The sequence below is a fragment of the Dasypus novemcinctus genome, chromosome 25, assembly GCF_030445035.2.
Source record: "Dasypus novemcinctus isolate mDasNov1 chromosome 25, mDasNov1.1.hap2, whole genome shotgun sequence".
In the NCBI taxonomy this organism is placed as follows: Eukaryota; Metazoa; Chordata; class Mammalia; order Cingulata; family Dasypodidae; genus Dasypus; species Dasypus novemcinctus.
The window spans coordinates 33,853,040-33,857,262 of record NC_080697.1 but is presented as its reverse complement, the minus strand read 5'-3'; positions in this window follow the sequence as shown (position 1 = coordinate 33,857,262).

Below are 4,223 nucleotides of genomic sequence, written 5' to 3'. Positions count from 1 at the left end.
CCCCTCGGTCCCTCCTCTCCTCTTGGCGGCGCCCTCGCTTCCTTCCTTTGCGGCGCCCGCCGCTGCGCGTCTCTGTCCCTGCCTCTCCGCCCAGCTCCGGGTGGCTCGGGCTCTCTCCTCGGGGGCCTCTGCAGAGGGCAGGGGGGCGAGCCCGTGAGGGAGCCTCCTCCCCGCCTGTCCTCAGTCCAGCCGCGTGGTCAGAGCGGGGCCGGAGGGGGCCGCGGGCCTCTGGCACATCCGGGGCGTGCGAGGCCTCCCCGGGGCCTGGCAGCCGGCAGCGCTCGGCCTGGCTCCCAGCCCTGCAGGGCCCGAGGCTGTGCCCTTTCCCCCACTCCCAGCTCTGAGGTCCCGATGATTCCAGGCACCGGGGGCTGACAGGAGTCCCACGCCGCTGGCACCAGGATGTCGCACACGTTCCCGGCATTCCCTCCCTGCCCTGGGCTTGGACAGCCTCACTGGGCGGCAGGGAAGGAGCCTCTCTCCCCACTCTGAGGCCTGTGGGGCAGGCACTCAGGCCGAGGCCACAGGGCTGGGAGCCAGCACTGTCCCCCGTGGTGGTGAGGCAGGCGGGCCGCAGAGCTCACGGCCCCAAGCCCTGCCCCCCCAGGGCCTGGCGGGCCCACCCTAAGGAGCCGCCCCCCGAGAAGTGAGCGAGCCTAAAGGACCCTTCGTCACCAGGGCAGGTCAGCGACCCACTTAAGCAGCCAGCACCGGCCTGAGGCTGGGGTGCTCCCAGGACCAGAGCCCCCTCTGCCTCCCAGCATGCTGGAGCCGTGCCCAGGGGTTCTCTAACATTTGTCAGTCTGTCAGTCTGCCTTTCATCCCCACAGCCCTGGGCCTGGTTCCTGGGCTGCCTCCAGCCAAGTGCCCCAGCTCCCCACTGGGCCCCGCACCCCCATTCCTCACACACCCAGACACCAGTTCTCAGGACAAGTGGTGACAAACGTGCCCCCCACTTTTCTCTCTGCAGCCCTCCCATGGTCGATCCCTTAGGGAAGGAATATTTTGGCCACGTCCATTTCACAAATGTGGAACCTGAGGCCTGCATGGGCAGACGACTTGCCCCAGGTCCCAGGGCCAGGAAGTGGTGGCTCTGGACCTCAAGCCCAGGGGCCGTGCTCACTGTCTCCCCCTACCCCTCTCCCTGCCCCAGGCAAGTCCTTTGATGGCATTCCCAAACCCACAGGGTCAAGCCCGGGCTTTGCAGCCCAGCATTCGGGGGTCCTCTGCACACCCACCCTCCAGCTCCCCAGCTTCAGACGGGTGACATTGTTTCCTCTCTGCCGTGCCTCCCCTCCTCACCCTGGGCTGGAGGCTCCTGTGGCTGCCTCCAAAGGCCATACAGTCCTTAACCTCCAGTGGGGATGTGTCCTCCGCCCCCAAGGCCAGGACAGTTCTATCAGGCTCCAGGGGGTGACCTCAGGGAGGGACAGGCACGTCCTGCCAGGCTGAGGTGTGTGCTGGAGGAGGGGTGGAGCCCGGCCAGCTGAGAGGGCCCTGAGCCCCCCAGGGCTCCCCAGAAAGGCCTCCTCAGGCCTCTTGATCCCTGGGGAGGTGCTGCTCACCTGTGGGTACCACCGGGGGTGGCCCTGGCCACCGAGCCCCAACCCTTACATCTGCAGATTTAGTCCTCTCAGCAGTGTCCATCACACATGACGACAAGCCGAGAGGACAAGCAGCTTTCCCAGAGAGAAAGACATGGGTCTGCTGGGCTCTGAGCCCAACTCCACTGCACCCCGTGTGGCAGAGATGGAGAAACCGAGGCACAGGGTGGCAAGAGACTTGCTGAATGTTGACGCCAGACACTGTGGACCCTGCCCGGGCCCAGCCTTGTGGACTCGGGCAGGAGGTGCAGGGAGGGCCAATGGCTGCCCAATCCTCTGCCACCCACCTGCAGGACAGGAGAAGCCACTTTCCAAGAGGAGCACAAGGGCCCTGTCCACCAGCTGCCACCGCCATCCCCAACTCTGCCTTCATCACCCTGTGGGTCCCTGGTGGGGGCAGGAATGTGAGAAGGTCATCTTGGCTATCCCTCTGCCTCTGGAGAAGGAAGCTGGGTCCAAGGCAGGAAATCACGCCATCCAGATGGATACTTACGGGCCTCGGGCTCCTTTTTCTGGTCCTTTCTGGGCTCTGGAAGTGCCCCCCCCCCACCTGCTTTTTTGGTGAGGCCTGGATGAGGAGCCTCTGAAGGTCACGTGACGATGGCAGTGGAGGTGGTGCCCAGGGCACGGGGGCAGAGCTTGGCCTTCAGGACTTGGGGCGGCGGAGTGCAGCCTGTAGAAGTGCTCCCGGGTGAGTCGTGGGGACTTAGCAAACACGCCAGGGGAGCCGAGTCCCCTGGGCACCCCAGGATCTCCATTACCTCCAAGGTCCCTGGTTCTGGCACACCCCCTGCCCCCAGGGAAGTACTGGCCGCCTGCAGCCCCATGTACTGACCACCTTCTAGTCCACACGAGGCCTCTCAGGCTGCCGGAAGTTTCCTGAAGTCCCAGAAAGGAGCCCATAGGCGGAGACCCCAGTGCCTGGGAGCCTGGAGCAGGGGAGAAAGGGAATCAAACTGTATTCCTAGGGGTGTCCCCAAACATTTTGGCTCCGAGTTGCAGAGAAGCACCCAGGGAGCCAGATGGTCTGGTGTGGTACTCCCTGGCTCTGTGGCTCCCGGGCCGAGGCTTCTCCCCAACTTCTCCTAAGTTTGGATTTCTGCGATCTGAAAATGCAGCAATGACAAAAACCTACCTCAGAGGATTGGGATGGGAACTATAAAGTGCCTCGTGCGCCGTCTGTCCTCAGTGCCCTGAGTTAGGACTGTAAGCTCAGCACTTCCTCGCACAAGGCACCTGCCCCACGGTTTCTGTTGAGGACTGTTTCATTTTCACTCTCTCTACTTGTGATTGGTTTGTTGAGGTCTTCCATTTCTTCTAGGACCAGTTTGGGCTGTTCTAAGGATTTGTCCATTTCATCTATGTTTGTATTAGTCCACCAAAGGGGTGCCCATGCAAAGTACCAGAAATCTGTTGGTTTTTATTTCGGGTAAAAAGCTTACAGTTATGAGGCCGTAAAAAGTCCAACTCAAGGTTGCTTTCTCACCACAGTCAATTGCCACGTGTTGAGCAAGATGGCGGCTCACCTCTGCCTGGCCTCTCCTTCCCCTCCGGACCTCAGTCCTCTCTCTCCTGGCATAGGGCTCATTTCTTTCCGGGCCTTCTCTATCAGTCTCAGCTGCTCTGGTCTCTTCCCAAAGTCAGCTGCAGACTATCAGGTAAATGACTCATCTCTCCATGGGCCCCAGGACCAAAAATGACAGAGTTCTCTCTCTTCCTGTGGGTCTCCTTGAGTGTCCCTTTATATCAGACTCCGCAAGGGGCGGGGACTCAACCTGAGTCACACCCTCTGACATAGCTCAATCAAAAGCCCTAAACTGATCTTATCAAGTAATTTTATATCAAAGGTCCCTTAACTGAATTTAACACAACCAATGGGTATCACTCCCAGAGGAGCAGATTAGTTTACAACCATAATCTTTCTTTTGTGTTTCATAAATAATCTCAAACTGCCACGATGTTGTCAAGTTTGTTGGCATACAGTTGTTCATTGTCTCCTCTTATGATCTCTCTTATTTCTGCGGAGCCTATAGCTTCTATTAAGAAATAAGAAAACAGCCCTAAGAGTGTACAACACAAGCAGTGAACTTGAAAGTAAACTATGGGCTGGAGCTGATAGTATTTCATAATGATATTCTCTTACTAGTTGTAACAAAGGTACCACACTGATGCAAAATGTTAAAAACAGGGGCATAAGGGAACTCTGTACTTTGTCTATGCTCTTTCTGTAAATCTATAACTTCTCTAATCAAAAAGAAAGAAATAACAGCTCTTTCCTTTCCTCTTCCCCTTCCTTTTCTACTCCTTCCCTTCCTTTCCCAAACAGTAAGGCCTTAAAGATGTTAGCTGAGGTATTGTGAAGGCGGTGTCTGTGCCTCGTTGGGGGACACCATAGCCTAGAGTGGGTCGTTGGAACGTGCAATGGGGTAAGGACGGCATCCACCCCGGGGGGCTTCTGGTGTGGGGAGTCAGGCCCTGGGAGGGGTGAGGAGGTGGTCCAGGTGGGGGAGCCAGGCGGCCAGGTGCAGGGGTCAGACCCGACGGAAGCAAGGAAGGGGCTATGGTTGGCAGGACCACCAGCCTGGGTCAGAGTCCAAGCAGGCGGAAGAGGGATTTGCT